This window comes from Stegostoma tigrinum, chromosome 18 (assembly GCF_030684315.1).
Source record: "Stegostoma tigrinum isolate sSteTig4 chromosome 18, sSteTig4.hap1, whole genome shotgun sequence".
Classification (NCBI taxonomy): Eukaryota; Metazoa; Chordata; class Chondrichthyes; order Orectolobiformes; family Stegostomatidae; genus Stegostoma; species Stegostoma tigrinum.
In genome coordinates this window covers 43,142,133-43,161,690 of record NC_081371.1, presented here as the reverse complement: position 1 = coordinate 43,161,690, position 19,558 = coordinate 43,142,133, and the positions used below count along the sequence as shown (strand labels likewise).

The 19,558-nt window shown below is 38.4% G+C and overlaps 1 protein-coding gene across 12 annotated transcripts in view; it reads left to right on the top strand.

Moving 5' to 3' along the window:
• Nucleotides 1–19,558, top strand: part of mgat4c (mgat4 family member C) — a 384,199-nt gene that overhangs the window by 27,903 nt on the left and 336,738 nt on the right. The gene's annotated exons all lie outside the window — the stretch shown is intronic.

Sequence of the window (19,558 nt, the reverse complement as noted above, 5' to 3'; positions counted from 1 at the left end):
AACTGGTGTCTGCGCCGTTCCAGGGCGAGCCGCTTGCAGCCGGCATTGAATCACCTTTCAGCTTCTTGCTCCTACTTGGCTGCTCTGGGTCTTGCCATCAAATTAACGTGGTGGGTGTATTCTCCATGCTGTTGACCCGATCAGAAGGCCAGCAATACCACTGGGGAATGTGACAGCTACTGACGTAGACAGGCAATTTTGGACCTTTAACAGCTGAGTAATATTAAACTATCAAGCCAAGTATCTTGGGGTAATTGATAATAGAATCCATATATAGCGTGGAAGCAGGCCTTTCAGACCCTTCAAAAAGCATCCCAGGCCCTAGTCCACCTTACATTTTCCATGAATGATTCACATAGTCTGCACATTCTTGCACACTATGGGGCCATTTTGCATGGCCATTCCGCCTGACCAACACATGTTTGGACTGTGGGAGGAAACTAGAAAACCTAAGTAGACATGCAGAGAATGTGCAAACTCTGCATAGACAGTCACCCAAGGGGGAAATCAAACCCATGTTCCTAGCACTGTGGGCAAAAGTACGAAGCACTGAACCACTGTGCCACATGTCATGGGGCTGCTTTTCCTGCTTGTGGCGTCTGCGTTTTTCCACAGCTCTTACCCTGCCGATGTTGCCTTGGGAGGGCTCCTCCATGCAAATTGGCAGCCTTTCCAAGTAGCAGGAGGCCTCTTCACACTGAGATAATCCCAGTGCCTTGAGAAAAAAAATGGACCCAATGTGGCCATAAATTAATTAGTTTGACTGCCTGGTTCTGCTTGGTCATTCCGGTGCTTAGCCGACATCTGGGAAATGCCTTCTGTGGCTTTTCTGCATTGGAGACCTTTCCTGACATGGCTTCCTAACATTTACAGGTCTAGCCTGCTCCCCTAGATTCCATCATCCAGGGATGGAACAAGTAAAACTATTGTCTGCATAATTATCTTCTCCAAACAATGCATCTTTTAAAATATTTCAAAAGAGAATTCTAGTAAGTCTTTAAGAAGATACCCTCCAGTTAATTCTTTACCAATATCTCTGATCTTTCTGTATTTGTAAAACGTTTGTACATTTCTCCAGTGCTTCCATGTCGTTTATACAGCATGGAGACTAGAACAGTAGTACAATATTGGAAGTGGCCTAAGTTTTGTCTGAAACTCACTTTAAGGTAACTTCACTATTTTGGATTCTGTATTTCCCAAAACAAATAAGTGCTGTGCAAATTTAAATATTTTGGCATAACAACATATCAAAACAGAATTTCTGTAAAGAAAGCAAGGGTTGAGTTGTTAATTTCCAGCTTTGGTCAATAACATTTCAGCCTATCATTTTGTGCTTAGGATACTAGTAACAATCATTCAAATTTTGCAATTAGTGGCGAAGAAACATTGCTGCTCAGATAATATCTAACAATTTCTATGGTTAAGATCTCCCTATACATATTCTTAATGTCACACTAACATTAGCATCAGTAGATCACTGAATTCCAGTAACAATGCAACACCAAGCACGCTAAATGACCAGTTATATTGAGATAAACCAGGAAGAAAAATGTAATGATTGCCGTTTATCTTTTACTTACTATACAGGCAGCACTATGCAAATTGTTATGCACATTTAGAAGTAAAGTAGAAACTGAAATATCATGAACAAACTCTAAAGAAACTTTACATTATTTCAGTAGTCTATGTTTCTTTTTCATCAAGATAAAGAAAACTAACATTCCACTCATGTAAAATTAGTTTTTCAGAGCCAGATGTATTATTCAGCAATGATTCCGAGCTCTATACACTATCATAGACTTGATTACATCTTATTTGACAAGTTGGAGCTTTTTCTAGGATTTTTGCCTTATTCTTTCATGAGATATATGTGCATTGCTGGCAAGATCAGCTTTTGTTATCAATCCCCAATTGCCATTGACTTGCACAGTTTGCTGACAGTTGTGAGTTAACCACATTGTTGTGGGTCTGGAGTCACATATAGGCCAGACCAGGTAAGGATGGCAGATTCCATCCCCTGAAAGGAAATTGGTGAACAAGATCTGTATTTACAGCAACCAAAGATTGTTTAATGGAGACCATTCCCAAAACTAGGTTTCAATTCCAAGTTTTTTACTAAGTGAATTCAGATTGCATCAGCTGCCCAGGTGGGATTTGAACATCCCCCAAAACATCATTCTGGGCCTCTGGATTGCTAGTCCCATGCCAGTACCACTGTACCATGATCTACCTCCACATATTCACAGGCAGATTAATTGCAAAGAAATGGAAGTTCACATTACATCCGCGGATTGTCATCTGCACTGCCCAGTTATATTCTTCATTATAATAGAGAAATCTGGGCCAAAAGTTATGAAGAATGTCTTTTTGGAATTAAACACTAGGAGCAATATATAATTTAGCAAACGTCAGGATTATCTGAGAACTAGAAAGTAACTAAAGTTCATTTTATTATGTCATGCAAGACCTGGTTTTAGAACACTGTTGGCATCAGAAGAATACATTTTCTTCTGGCCATAAAAAAGTAATCTTGATCAATAGAACCACTAAAAAATGTTGCACTATCTGATGTGAAAGTGTTATGCTTAGCATCAGTAATGGGAGGATCTCAAGTGATTTGTTCTATGGCTCATCAGAAAGCCAATTGAACTTTAGTGAACCTAAATCCGAGCAACAGTACCAAGAATAATAGCATTTTCTAGCATGACAGGCAATCTGTATGGCTGAATTTACATAACTTTTAACTTTTATTTGGATTTTAGAAGCAATGTTCATCCTCTTTTAAAAACACAATTTACTTGACATGCATCCACTTATTCTTTGCATAACAAATAGCAATTTCCCTTTGTTGAACTATGGCAAAAAACTGTTTATTGCTGTGCAAATGGCGTGTCATATGGAAGTGTGTAACTATAATTACTTAAATTTGCTAGTGACACCACAGAATGGATCAGAAAATTGATGAGAGCAGTGATTGATAACAAAGGAATTTTACTGCATTAGACAGAAAGAACAATGGCAGATGGATTTTAATGTTGGGAGGATCTGTGGTTGGAACAACAGTCAGGAAAATGCACAAGCATGCCCTTGTATTAGTTGTGTCAAGTAAAATGGGTTGCAACAAATATTTTGGACTATTTTTAGCACACAGCTATACTATACTTCAATTAAAAATGTAGTTAACTAAATCAAACTGGAGGAGCTAATTACAATGGCTCTTTGAGTGAAAGAAAGTGGATTCTCTCTATTTGTTAACCCCAAGAAAAATAATAAAATGCAATATCAAACATAAATGCCAACAAATATATAATGATTATCAAGGTGTCTAGTACCAAAGGGAGATCAAGTTTGTACAGTTTAAAAAGTCCTCGAAACTCTTAATCTGTAAGTCACCTTGAGTTATCAATAAATGGATGGCCCTTCAATTTACTTCATCACCAGAAGCTATTCAGTTGAGAGGTTGAGGTAAACAGACAGGGAGAAAATGAAGTTTTCACTTTGGCTGTTATGAATCCATTTTCCTTCTCTGCTCTGCCCAAAATCTGTTTTCTTGGAGCATAGTTCAGTTGCATATTCTCACGCCAAGAATCATTGTTTCTTTCAAACTGGATAATCTTCATACAGCTTTTATCCCAATATATAAAACTTCCAGAGTTGTAAATTGAAAATAGCTGACAAGCATTTCTTCAGTTGCTTTTGATAAGATGTTAGTTTTGGCTTAGACTAACTTTGCTTATCTCAATAAAAACCGAAAGAACTGTGAATGCTGTTAATCGGACCCAAAAACAGAAATTGCTGGAAAAGCTCAGCAGGTTAGGCAGCACCTGTGGAGACAAATCTGAGTTAACACTTTAAGTTGAGTGACCCTTCCTCAGAACTGAGGAAGGCTCACTCAGCCCAAAACGTTAACTTGCACTTCTCTCCACAAATGCTGCCAGATCTGCTTTATTTATCTCATATTGGTTTCTTGAGCTCAACTCAACCAGATCAGGTGATTACTTCAGCCATACCAAATAAATGTTTTCTCTCTTTTAAAACCATTTAAGTCCATATTGTTCTCAGATATTAAAATCAGATGATGGCAATGGAAAATTGATAGTCTATATGTTACTACTCTAGAAACAGTGTTTTCATGAATATTTGCTGTAGCTTAGCCTGAAGAAAGCAGTAAACCTTGTTAATATTGTGAAAACAGAGTTTCTGCCGAATGGTATCATTTTCAAAGAAATTCATGTCAGGGTACAGTTTAGAAGCAAGTTGGAAAAGAAAGGATTTGGCATTGATCATTCAGAATGAAAACCTTTTCAACTATTTAACATTTTGGTGGGAGTTGTCATTAAATTTTATAAGATCTAGTCTTCTCAGAACTGCAGAGACATCCCTTTAGAAACATCTGTTGTTATGTGACTAGGTAAAAACGACATTAACTGATATATGAAAAGTCTTTGATTCTCACCCTCATACAGACTTTTAAAATACAAAAATGCCTTTCAGAAGCCATTCTGCAGGTCAAGATATTTTAGTTGGACAATGAATCAATAGCTTTCAGTAGTTTTAGTAAGTAGTTTTAAATAAGTAGTTTTGGTCCGAGTGTTTGTAGCATCTGAAAAATGCTGTTTCAACTGTAGTTCTCCTGATCAGACCACATCATAAACTTCATTCTCAGACAATGCAATAAAATTGTGTGGACAGTTTTGCCAGATATTAGCAGCCAACAATATTACCATGAACCATTTCCTGATATGCTTCAAGATGAGCCAAATAAACAAATGTCTAATTTCCAGAGTCCATTTTTCAGTCATTATTTTACTTCAAAAAAGCTGAGAGAAATGCAAGGTGATGCAGTTTGGAAGATCAGGTTCAGGTGAAAATTATACAATAAATGGCATTTATGTGCAGAAGGATCTGGGCATACAGGTCCACAGATTGCTGAAAGTAGCAACACAGGTGGATATGCTTGTCAAGAAAGTGAACAGTACGCTTGCTTTCATCAGCCAGGGCATCAAATATAAAAGTTAGCAAGTTATGTTACAGCTGTATGAAACTTTATTTTGGCCGCATTTGCGACATTGTGTGCAGTTCTGGCCACCACAACATGAGAAGGACATGGAAGCTTTGGAGAGGGTGCAGAGAAGGTTTACTGGGGTGTTGCCTGGTCTGAGGGGCATTTTGTCATGGGACGAGGTTGAATAAACTTGGATTATTTTCTCTGGAAAGACAGATACTCCTGTCTACAAAATTATGAGAGGCATAGATAGTATGGATAGTCAGAGGCTTTTTTCCAGGGTGGAGATGTCGGCTACAAGAGGGTGCAAGTAAAAGGTCAGAGTGGAAATGTTTAGGGGAGAAGCATATGGAAAAGTTTGTACCCAGAGGATGGTAGGTGCCTGGAATGCACTGCCTTTGGAAGTGGTGGAAGTGAAGAGTGAGAAATTGTGTTGGAGTAATAAGTAGTGCGTTAAATAAGGATTAGAAATGGGCATTAGCATGGTGAGTCTAAAAGCCTGTTCCTATGCTGCATTGTTTTGCATTGTGTTGTAAAAGTTCCATGGATGTTCTCCCTCCGTGATCTCAGCCAATCCACATGAGATGGCAATTCACCAGGTATCTTCAAGGGTTTCCCTCTATCTTTCACTGTAATGTCTGAAGGAAGTTTGAAAATCCCTCATGGAAAAAGAAACTCTCATCCTTTTTACATTAGGACTTGTAGTGTAGAGGAACCTCCCACGAAGTATTCCATAAAGGTAATAAAATAATTCAAATATAAATGATACACTTCAAATGTATCACACTATGGATAACAGAGAGGTGAGAAGATTATTTTACATGGATTGTGATCACATAACTATATTTGAGCACACAATTAAGAAACTGCTGTGTGAGATTAAATACGAGATGATTTTCTTCCTAGAGAGCAGTAGGTCTGTGGAATGCTCACTGCAAATGGAATTAATGCTAGATCAGCTAAGTTGCCTGAACAATTGCTGAAGGAAAATCCATTAAAGAAAGGACAATGGGTTGTAAGAATGTGTTTCAAAGCAGTTGGTTAAGTATTTAGTGAAAAGGCGATAGTTTTACATGGTTGGGATCATGGAAATATCATTTAAAGAATATAAATAGCACTGACGAATGTAGTTCACCAAGTTATATTGATAACCTGAAAAATCTAATAAAATTCTAGGTTATGGACAAACTTTGCAGAGTTTTATCCATTTGGAAATGTTATTTATTGCAAGTCACCTCTCTCAGGAGATTAAGTAAGGTGGTCTCTGGTTCATGGCAAATTGTACAATGAGTTGTGGAATGAATGGGCTTAATTAAACATGTCAGATCAAATTTCCATTGAGGTTTCACTGAAACCCATTGTAGTTTTAGCAGTAAGTCAGAGGAGGTTTAAAAAGAGTTTTAAGCGCCTGACGTGTTGCTTCTATCCACGTTCCATGAGAGATCAAAAGAATCATTTTACATTTCAGACTTTCTCCACCTTATTTTGTTATTAACAAAAATCCAAACATTACTGTGCTATTCTTTCTTTACTGAACACCAGCTTCTGTTCTTTATCTTTACATCATAGGAAGTTCCAGATTCAATTTAATTCTTACAATGGTAGAAGTAAATGGTAAAAGGATTCACTCACTTACCATCAGAGATATGAGATTTGTCTCATAGATAGTCGATAGAATGTCTTCTGTAGTGTGAAGCACATAACTGGTTATGTTACTGTATTGTTATGTCTCACGGTCAGTCTTTCTGTATAGCTGTTAGGAGACATGCACTCGATACCATCACATGACCTGAGGGTATAAAGTCCACAAAGGAAATCTTACTTGGAATCACTTGAAAGATGATATGCTTTTGCAAGCACGCTTGTCTGCTGTAATCAAATGATCTAATACTAGCTAAGACACCCATGTGTCTGTGAATGTAATAGTTGGATACAATATCCACCTGTAGTGGAAATCTGTTGGATACTTCTGCACCATGTTACCTCTGCCCAATCCTTGTACAAGTGAGTTCTCCATCTCACCCTCTTAAAAAATAATTCTGCAGTTCAGATTTTAAAAGCAAAAAGACAATTGTCTTAAAAGATTTAATCACTCCAGACATAAAATACAGCTGAGAAAAAGGTGGCAAAAACAATTGTTACCACTAGATTTATCTTGGTTTCACCACTGTCCTTTTCTTTATATTGCCACAAAAGGAAAAGGAAGTCCATCTAACATCAGTTCACCTTATTTGGTGAGAGTACCATCTAGCGGCATAAGACAGTGAGCCACAAGCTTGTAACTTCAAAACTTGTTGTTCTTAAAGTATACTCCTTAAGGGACTGAAGTCCTTAAAGGACCAACAGCAGGCAAAAATAGGAGGAAACAGAAGCAAAAAAGGAAAACTAAGTGGGGACAAAGTGGCAATATGGCATTAAGAAAACAGATCAACCATGAAGCTATGGAATGGTGGAGCAGGCTGAAAGGGGTGAATGACTTACCTCTGCTTCTAGTATCTATGATTTTATGTTTAAAAGGCCAGAGAAACAAAACTACTAACGGAAACAAACTGACACTGCACTCTGATGCATTGAGCAGATCATCCAAGTCACACAAAGAGACATCATATTCCTCTTGATTTACGCTTTGATTCTCTAGACTATAAAGTTAAAAATGTTTTCAAAGTTTATCTGTTTCCCTTTGGCTAATGCACATATGAACAGTTGCATTCAGCAACTGCTAAAGCTGTGCAATTTCAGAGCTGCAACAGACCATTGTTCAGGAATGACCTGTAGAGCTAAAGAAACATCAGGAAATGCTTGTTCATTTTGACCACACTGAGACAAACCTGGCATATTACCACATGTCATTTTCAAGGACAAACAATTCCTAATGTGAGAAGCATTATGGCAAGATATTATATCCATGTCACACCAGGGATACATGAGTATTGATGACCAATAGGTGAGTTGAATACTGGCCAGGGATGGATCGGAATATTCAATTACTTGTAAATGGATGTGATGCACACAAAATATATTAACTTCAGAAGCGGAAGGGACCTCTTTCCCTGCACAATATTCCATCTGTTCCTTGGATGAAAGTGGCAACAGACCAATTCAGCATATGTAGTGAAGCTTAAATCCTTGACTATGCTTAATTAGTCTATTAGAATGAAGACTATGTAACATTATCTCAATGATCTTTAAATATTGAGCAACAAAGAAAAATGTTCTCGTTGCACTACTGTATTTCCATGCAATATCAATGGAGAAGGAATTCCTCGCCCATCTTTTGGCTTCACCTTCAATACCATAATTTCAAACATACTCATCTCTAAGCTCTGAGACCTAAGTCTCATCTTGCCCCTCTGTAACTGGGTCCTTGGCTTCCTGACCCATAGACTGCAATCAGTAAGAATAGGTGACAGCACCTCCTCCACAATAATCCTCAACAATGGTGCCCTGCAAGGCTACATACTTAGCCCCCTTCTATGCTCCTTTTGTACTGATGATTGTGGGAGCTAATTCTGCCCAACTCTATTTACAAGTTTTCTGATGACACCACCGTTGTAAGGAAGATTTCAAACAATGAGGAGACAAGAAAGAGATTGCATACTTAGTGGCATGGTGTAAAGACAACAATCTCTCCTTCAATGTCAGCAAAATGAAGGCGCTAGTCATTTTCTTCAGGAAGCGGGGTGGAGGACATATGCCTGTCAGCAGTGCTGGGGTGGAGATGGCCAAGAGGGTCAAGTTTCTTGGAGTGATGATCATCAACAATCTATCCTGGTCCAACCATGTCGATGATGCGATCAATAATGTACATCAATGTCTCTATTTCCTCAGAGATTAAGGAAATTCAGTAGGTCTACAAGCACTCTTACCAATTTGTATAGATGCACCATAGAAAGCATCCTATCTGGATGCATCACAGCATGGTTTTAGAAAACTGCTGTTCCTAAGACCGCAAGAAACCAAAGAGAGTTGTGTACACAGCCCAGTCCATCACAGAAATCAGCCTTCCATCCATTGACTTCATCTATACATTCTACTACCTTGGCAAAACAACCATTTAATTAAAGACCCCTTCCACTCCAGTGATTCTCTATTCTACCCTCTTACGTTTCCTGCCCAATTGAAAAGTTCGAATACACATACAAACAGATTCAAGAACAGTTTCATCCACACTGCTCTCAGATTTTTAAATTGATCTCTCAAACATTAATTCTGATCTCCGTCTCTACACCTTCTCTGTGGCTGTAACACTGTATTCTGGACTCCGTTCAGCTACCCTGATGTACATTGTATGATATGTTCTGCCTGTATAGCATACAAAATTACACTTTTCACTATATCTTGGAACATATGATAACAATTAATCAAACTCAAATTCAAACTCAAATCATTCTGAGACATAAACCACTTTTCTTCAAAAACAAGGAGAATGTTACATAATAAATGAGTAAGTAGAGAACTTCTGTAACTGTGTACTGAGTAGAGAAATCAAGTTAGAAAAACAAATTCTTTGACACCAGCATAGATGTAACCAGCACAGAACATTTAAAGTCATTGTAGATTATGGTGAAACATTGCAAAGAAACAGAAGCCAGTTCAGATCAGTAAATGGTGTGAAGAAGAAAATTTTGATGATGATGCTTATGTAGTGGTTTTGAGTGACTGTAATGAGCAGCAAGTCAACCAAGTTGTCAACCAGGAGCAACAGCAAACAATGCATACTTCTCCAGACAGATATACGACCATTGGATCAGGATGGATTATCAGACCTCCAAAGCATTACTTTGAATTTGACCCTTTTAATCTTGTTTGTGTAAATATTGAATTGACATCAGCTGCAACATACATCTGTTTGGAACAGTTTTTTTTGGAGAAGGGGAGAATGTTGTGTTATATCTCAATATGTCAAAATTTCTTTGAGATACATAGTAATTCAGTACAACTTTAAGTGACATAATCAAGATTTATCACTGTTTCATAGTTTGCAAGTTGAGGGTATAAAGGCCTCAGGTGCCATCTTACTTTGGATTACTTGAGACATGACAAGCTATTAGAAGCATATGCTTTTGCTATATGGGGATAGATGAATATTAGCCCAAGAGCAAGGTGTCTGTGATTGTAATAATTGTACATAATAGTCAGCTGTGGTGCATATCTGTTAGATCCTTCAATACCATATTTCCACATCTCATTTAACATTTTATGAGGGGTAACATAATCAGTGCTGCATCAGATTGAGGCACCTCCATGAAGGTGAAGGAAACGTTATTCAGAACAAAATTTTTATTTTTTATATAGATATGCAAGTCTGATCCACCCATTAAAAGAACATGTTCAATGTTGGCCATTTGTGCTCCACATAATTGATAGGCAAGTTAGCAGTCATCCTGAACAATGATCATAAAATAACATTAATTAGAATTGTGATATAACAATATCTGTAGAAACCTAGTTGGAAGTTGTTGATACCAACCCATATCTTTGTTTGACTCTTTTGATGTTTATATTTGACATTTTTGACTAGTACAATTATTAGAATTCCCTTTGTAAAGCAATAAAAATATTGGCTGGGTCATTTGCTTGCTTGGGTATCGATTTTCATGCGCAGCACAGATCAAATGGGTAGGTAGAACAATTGTACTGGTTGCTTAAATGCACCAGATAGAGGATTGAAGCATTTTCTATGCTTAGGCCTCAGTTAGATGAGGTAATTGAGCTCTAGTAGTACTGACAGGCATCTTGCTGATTGGGAAGATGCAGGACCAGAAACATTATATGGAAGCACTGGGGAAGATAATCCACAGAAGAGGTCACTGAGAGGTTAGTGGAAACTGGCAACATACGTCTGGGTCTGGTGACAGTATTCTTGTCACACAAGAAAGTTCTCAATGGTAACATTCATTATCTTCTCTTATTGGAATGCCCTGCAGTAATTTTGTAAGCCATTGGATGGATCATTATATGTCTAGATTGTACCCATCTGTTCTTCTCAACACTACAAAGTGCATCACAGAGTACCAAAAGTTAACTGCCTTTTTTTTTGCTAATGCAACCAGTTTCACCATGTTGAAAATATTATAACTCTACCTTGATTGCCGAATCATTCTCCATTCATAATAATGAATATATTTGCAATTAGTTTAGACAATTTAAGGAAATTTTTAACAAGTGTGGCATTTGAACCATTCACTAGAGCTGTAATATGCAGTGTTTAAATTGAGTTATGTGATATTAGCAACCCACTCATTAAATGCATTCTTTTCTCCAATATTACAACTTAATTATTGGTTTGTGCATTTGTTACATTTTATTAAAATTGCACAGGACAATGTCAACACATTTGAATGTGAACACCTTCAATGCTAGTCATTTATAATAGATTAATAACAAGTTAAAAACAATACTGTCTTGTGCATTGAGAAAGATTTAACAGTTCTCAATTTTGGAGCACATACAAACATGACTTTTGTCCCTAGGAACCTGGTCCATCATGCAATAAGGTGATAGTGGATTGGACTTTGGCCTCAATTCCATTTTGCTGCCTATCACAAATATCTTTTCATTCCCCGGTTAATCAAGAAATTATCGACCTCTGCCTTAAATATATCTTAAGACTAAACCTCCATCATTCGAGGGAACAGAGATCCAATGACTTATTATCCTCTGAGGGAAAGCAATCCTTCTCATCTTTAACTTGAATGGTAGACCTCCAATTTTTAAATTTGTCCCGAGTTCAAGTCACCCCTACAAATGAAAACATCCTTTCTAGCACCCATCAGAATTTTATGTTTCAATAAAATCAGCTCTCATTCCTCTGAAATCCAATGGATGTGGGCCCATTTTATATAATGTTTCTTTATAGGAAACCATTCCATTCCAGAAACCAAAAGGGTACACAATACCTCACATGTGGTGTTATCAATGCCATTTAATAATGTAGCAAAACTGTTTACCTTCATTTTACGCTCCTCTTGCAATAAATTACAACATTCCATTGCCTTCCTAATCACTTGCTGTGCTCCAGACTAACTTTTTATGATTCATACACCAAGACATCCAGATGTCTCTGTAAACAGCATGAGAATGATAGAGATTCGACCACAAAGCATGGGGTGGGAAGTGGGGTCAGTCTGTGGACCGGCCTCACTCATGGCAAAAATTCAAAATGTCACATTAAAGGGAAACAAGAAATTGATTGATTTGCATTCAGGTCCTTTATCTTCAATACTCATGTAATGTAAGAGTGATTGCAATGCCTACTGGCTCTAGTAGTAAAGCTTATTAAGAACAGAAGATTTATTAGTTATAAAATAATAAATTAAAATTAATTAGTTAACACATAACAAAGATGGCACAGCAGATGATACATTATGACTGCAGAATATGGGACCTCCGAAACGGTAGACAATGTGAAGATAAAATCCAATACCAGGGTCCTATTCTTGAACAAGGGGGACTACAATAGAATGAGGGAGGACTTGTCTAAAGTAGACTGGAAACAAAGATTTTATGGTGGGACAGTTGACGAGCAGTGGAGGACTTTCAAAGCAATTTTTTGAAGTGCTCAGCAAAAGTATATTCCAGAAAAGGAAGGACTGTAAGAAAAGGGGTGATCTGCCATGGATGTATAATGAAATAAGGGACGTTATCAAATTGAAAGAGAAAGCAGACAAAGTGGCCAAAAACAGCATGAAACTAGAAAATTGGGAAAACTTTAAAGGTCAACAGAAAGCCACAAAAAGAACTATAAAGAAAAGCAAGATAGAACATGAGAGAAAACTAGCACAGAATATAAAGACAGACAGTAAAAGTTTCTATAAATGTATAAAACGGAAAAGAATGGCTAAAGTAAAAGTTGGGCCTTTAGAGGATGAGAAGGGGAATTTAGTTATGGGATATGATGAAATGGCCGTGGCATTGAGCAGGTATTTTGCATCGATCTTCACAGTGGAGGACTCTAATAGTGAAAATTTCGACCTCCGGCGGGGTCTCACGATTCTGCGATCGGTCAATGAGCACTTACAATCAGCCTGGCTGTTTAAGACTTTACTCTTTATTTCTTCTTACGGCCGGGTACAGATCATCCAGAATCACAGAAGTTGAGCACTTCCGTATTCCTCGGAGGAGCTGCACATCACAGGTTAACACACAGACATTTTTATACTTTTCTTAAAGCAGGGTACATGGCATGATCACATAGTGCATTCAAACAATTACCAACCAATACATAATATTACTTCATTGACAGTTACATAATCCAATAGTATTAACGGGAAACAACTTATGTCACAATGCTTAGGTTACTTTGTGTCTCGCCATTTTGCACCATAGCGTTTGTTACCAAAGGTCAGCTAGAATGGTTAGTACTGTATTATCTTATCATTACTGCGTTATTTATGTAACTCTAGCAGAACTCAGAGTTCCCAGGCTAAAAGAGCAGCTCTAGCAGAATTTACAGTTCTCAGGCTAGAAGACATTTTGTTGCTAACTTGCACCAGCAGCCATCTTGTGCCTGTATCCAAATCTCAGATTCTCAATAACATGCCAGTAATTGGCAAAGAGACGAAGGTAGGTGAGGACCCAGAAATAATCATTATTACGGAAGAGGTAGTGTTGGGCAAGCTAATGGAGCTAAGAATTGATAAGTCTCCTGGCCCTGATGAAATGCATCCCAGGGCATGAAAAGAGATGGCGGGAGAAATAGCAGGTGCACTGGTGGTAATTTTCCAAAATTCGCTGGACTCTGGGGCAGTCCCAGCAGATTGGAAAACAGTAAATGTGACGCCACTGTTTAAGAAGGGAGGTACACAAAAGATGGGGAATTATAGACCGTTTAGCTTAACCTCTGTAGTGGGGAAGCTGCTTGAGTCTGTTATCAAGGAAGAAATAGCAATGCATCTCAATAGAAATTGTCCTGTTGGGCAGACGCAACATGGGTTCATGAAGGGCAGATCATGCTTGACAAATCTTTTGGAATTCTATGAAGACATTACGAGCCAGGTGGACAATGGGGACCCAGTGGATTTCCAAAAGACCTTCGACAAGGTGCCACACAAGAGGCTGCTGCATGAGATGAGGATGCATGGCATTAGGGATAAAGTATTAGCATGGATCGAGGATTGGTTGACTAACAGGAAGCAAAGAGTGGGGATAAATGCGTGCTATTCTGGCTGGCAATCAGTGACGAGTGTTGTGCCTCAGGAATCGGTGTTGGGGCCGCAATTATTTACGATTTATATAGATGATTGGGAGTTGGGGACCATGTGTAGGGTGTCAATGCTTGCAGACGACACTAAGATGAGTGGCAGAGCAAAGTGTGCAGAGGGTTGTGAAACTTTGCAGTGGAACATAGATACATTGAGTGAGTGGTTAAAGGTCTGGCAGAATGGAATATAATGTAATTAAATGTGAAGTCACACATTTTGGTAGGAGGATTATTACTTGAATGGTTAAAAAGTTGCAGCATGCTGCTATGCAGAGGGACCTGGGTGCCCTTGTGCATGAATCACAGAAGGTTTGTCTGTAGGTACAACAAGTAATTAAGAAGGCAAATGGGATTTTGTCCTTCATTGCTAATGGGATTGAGTTTAAAAGCAGGGAGGTTATGTTGCAGCTGTAGAAGGTGCTGGTGAGGCCACACCTGGAGTGCTGTGTGCAGTTTTGGGCTCCTTACTTGAGGAAGGATGCACTGACACTGGAGGGGGTGCAGTGGAGGTTCACTCGGTTGATTCCGGAGTTGAGGGGGTTGGCTTATGAGGAGAGACTGAGTAGATTGGGATTATATTCACTGGAATTCAGAAGATTGAGGGGGGATCTTATAGAAACATATAAAATTATGATGGGAATAGATAAGACAGAAGTAGAGAGGATGTTTCCACTAGCAGGCAAAACTAGGACAAGAAGGCATAGCCTCAAGATTAGAGGGAGCAGATTTAGGACTGAATTGAGAAGAAACTTCTTCACCCAGAGGGTTGTTAATCTATGGAATTCCTTGCCCAGTGAAGTAGTTGACGCTACTTCAGTAAACGTTTTTAAAGCCAACATAGATATTTTTTGAACAATAAAGGAATTAAGGGATACGGTGCGAGTGCATGTAAGTGGATCTGAGTCCACGAAAAGATCAGCCATGATCTTATTGAATGGCAGAGCAGGCTTGAAGGGCTGAACGGCCTACTCCTGTGCCTAGTCCTTATGTTCTATGTTAGTGTGGTTAAGGACAAATATATCTGGAGTAAATACCTGAAGCTTGAAGAACTATGGCCCAGTACCAATCAGTTGACTGCTAAGCTACAGACACTATGAGGCATCAGGCAAGAGATGCTCCCTAGATACTTTATTCCAGTAGGCAGTCATACCCCTTCTGGGTTGGTCTATGGTCATGGATAGAAGAGTATGACTCAAGTGAGGCAGGTGAACAGATGGAGACATTAGCAACAGAACAATCCATAAGTACAATTTTCTACATCCAAGAGTGACAGTCCAGAAGGTTGCGTTGTCTGCAAGGGACCAGGGTTTGTGTCTTCAGCTCAGGACAGGAGAGACTTTTAACACGAGAGGGTAGGGAACAGTAATTGTGATATGTAGTATCAATAACATATGTGGCAGTTGGAAACAGGTACTGCTTAGAGATTATAAGCAGCTCAGGGGTAAATTTAAATAAAAACAGCACCCTGTTTAAATAAAAATAACCTATGGATTATTACTTAAGCCACAAGTTCCACATGAACACGGTTAATATGGAAGACATGTGTTTTAATTCACGGGGCTTTTGCATCAATGCCCGAAAAGTAGGATGTGTGCTATTAGGGTGGCCTTTCCTGTTCTCTTGAATCCCAAATCTAAGAAAGTATAGAAGGCTTGTAAGTAAATACTTATTTGGGGGGAGGGGTGGGGAATTGGCAATGTGAGATGTTATGACAAATTAAAGACAAAGTGTGAGAAGGTGTAATAAATTAAAGATAAAAGACAAGGTAGCAACAAGGAAGATGATAATCAGAGCATGTCAGGAAGTGACAGAGTGTAAAAACTTAAGAATGCACAGAATAATATCACAATTAGAATAATAGTATATGCATGTTAAATTCATAACACAGACGAACTGACAGCTCAAAGTTCTTTTGATTCATTCTCAGGATGTAAGCATCAGTGGCTAAACCAGCATTTGTTGCCCATTTAAAATTGCTCTGAAAAAGGCAGTGGTGAGCTGCAATTGATGGGGGTTAGGCATGCAAGGACAGATAAGAACAGATAAAATGATAATATCATTAATAATTACATATGTTATTCAAAGCCAGGGTTAAAAATGTATTAATTTGGAAAGTCTGCCCCATCATAGATTTAAGGGGATGTGAATTTCCAAGTCCTTTGAAATATTTATACTAACTCCCTTTAGTATATAGCTTTCTTTCATTCTAGTGACAGAAGAGGCTTTGAAAAATATCGATAATTAATAGGGCTCAAAAAGCTATTTCCATCTTGCCTATGGCAGGTGGAAAAAGAATCATCTAGTCGAATATCATTTTCTCACTTTTTGATCCATTTCCTTGAAGGTTACAACCCTTCAAATCCATATTCAACTGATTTTGTTTTAATATGATGTGCTTAATGCCTCTGCCACTCTTGCAGGCAGTGAATTCCAAATCACCATGACTGTCTGAGTGAAAAAAATAATTCTCACCTCCTGGAGTGAAGATTTGCAAGTTTCAAAGTGTTACCTCATGCAATTAACTATATTGGCTTTATTTTTAACAAGAATATCTTCCCAGAACATGATTCAGTCCCTACTTTGCCAGATCCACCAAAAATATCTTTTCAAGGCTGGAGTTAAATGAAAATGTTCTGTAATCTTTTCATAGCGGCTGCAACAAGACTGTCTGACTGGAAACCCTTAGTAACTTAATGTTGTTAACAGAAACACTGTTAAAACTTAGAATTTAAGCATTTCCTTGCAGGTCTGCCAGTGAGATCAACAAGGGCCACGTTATCTTTAAAGATCTTGTTCAACCTGCATAACACCAGAGGATTGAGCAAACTTCCAGGGGCAGGTTTTGACAACTGCAGTCACTTGCAACATGGAGATGGCACTGTCAATGTTGGCAAGGCCACCACTTCCCATAATTACCATGCCATCGTTTCCACTGTGATTTTAGTTAATGAGCTTTGAATGACTGTTGCCTTGGTAAACATAGACAGAGTGTTCATTGGGTTTCACATTAATTGCGAGAGGTGACTGCTCAACGTGACCACAATGGTTAATTTTACAAAGCATAAGAAGCTGCCGCATGCACAGCCTCAGGACCATCCTTGGTGTCAGTAAGTCAGTCTTTTTGTATTGCAAATGTTTGATTTGTGAAGCCTTTGGTTGAAATGGGCATGATGAGGCTTTCCCCTCTAATTTTCAGTTATGTGTGCCCTGCTGAAATATGGAGATGTAGTTCAGGCTTGGGATGGGTCGGCAGTAAGTGTAGAGCATTTTGTGACATTCAGCCTCAGGTCATCTACAGCTGCACAGCACTGCTACATAGTCTTGTATGGCAGTCTCCTTATAATATTGTTTAGAGTATCCTAAACCAATGACCAGATTCTGTCAATAATTTAATGTTGCACTGCCTTGTGCTGAAGGCATTCTTGAAAATCAAACAGGTCAAACACCCATCTCTCATGAAGGAATGTTTCTACCCACCAGCCATCAAAAAGTTTCCTGGATGTTCTATTGCCCGTTATTTCCAGTAAATGCCTTGCACTTGTTTTGTCTATTCTTCATTTTGGCTGCCATTACCTCTACTTGTGGCATTTGGAAAGGTTGACAAATATCCTTGATAAAATACAAGAACAGAGGGAATAGCTCTAAATTTTTTTTCAAGAGAGGCAGCACAGACATAAAGCACCGAATAATTTCCTTTTCTGCAGCAAATTATAGGCTTCAAACTATTTTCATTGTTTCTGAGAGAGGATTGAGGGGACTTTTTTCCCTGTAGAGCTATTTACCTTTAATTGGTAACAGCTCTTTAAGGTTTTTGGGTCACATCAAATAGCCCGTAGTCTCCATCAGCAATCCCTTGGTAAATATGAATAGGGATTGTAATCTAATTGTTTAAATAACCCAGCTTTGTCAAGGAAGGACATCAGGATATTAAAACAAAATCTCACCATTGGATAATCAGCCCCATGCTTCCAACTGCCAACAGCTATGAATGTGTATCTGTTCAATTTCCTTAGTGTAATGGCTATCATGTTCACTTTATATATGTAAGGGCCCTGTTTAAAACCAGACAGAAGTGTAGGAAGAGGGTCTCATGACGCAGTGGTGCTGTTCCCTAAGCTAGAAGGTCTGGGTTCACATTCCATCTGCCTTGGAGGTGTGTCTTTACTGATTAATTAAAAATATTTAGAGCCATACCAGTCTGAAAATGTCTGATCTTGTCCCATCTTACAACCTAAGTGCTAGTGCCTGCACTGGGGAATACCAGATAAATTAGGCTTTTAGGGCTTTTGACATACTAAGGTAGTGCCCCTAACTCTGGGCCAGAAGCTCCAGGTTCAAGTCTCACCTCCCCAGAGGTGTATGTCATAACATGTCTATAATGATTGATTCAAATAAGTATAAATATGTACCTCCCTCCTGAAAAAAGTTAATACAAATACTTGTTTTCTGGAGTGAAATACAGGAATATTCTATTCATAGAATTATTAGGAAAATTACTGCTGGGTATAAATCATTTGTAGCTCTTTTGGAAGCAATAGTTCTCGGTATTTGCTATTTTGCTCATTTAATTAGGAGCAAGTGTGACACCAGGGAATTATGGTGAATAAATGTTGTAACTTACCATCTCACCTGAACCATTTGTCACTGCTCTCTGGCACAGGAAATTCTGCTGCTCTCACTTAGGAAGGTCAAGGAGCTCACTTCTGGATCATTAATCGCTTTATATTCAGGTTTGCTTTGATTGGGTACTAATATTTACCATGGGGCTAAAGTTGGAAAATAGTGTTACATCTCACTGACAGAAACTGTGCAGGCTTACTGCAGGATTTTCATCAAACACGTCTGCCACCCACCAAGAAGCACATCTAGTCGCAAGTGTTTATATTTGTATAGTAAGAGATGGGATTAAGTCAAAGTACATGGCTCCCATTAATTTTTTTTGCCATTTAAGTGTGAATTAATTACAAACCTTTAGTTATATGTAAGGTAGCTGGCACTTATACATAAATATATATATTTTATATATATATACACACACACAGATACGTTTATGCAGATGTGTATACACTCGAGATATGAGCCACTGTACAGCATGTTTGCCATTTGTATCGATCCATAGAGTGGAGGTGTAAATCAGTGTAACGTTTCAAGTTTTAATAGATGCGATATCACTAACTGTGATGCCACTGTGTTCCATTCAAGCACACAATTGTTTATACTGGGGCACGTTCTCCACCTAGGATGTAATCAACACTCTGGGCACAAATTGTGTTTGAAATTGGTAGGTTTTCTGTAATGAAGCCATAATTCAAGTTTCATAATCACTAGCATAATAACTTTTATGAAATAGT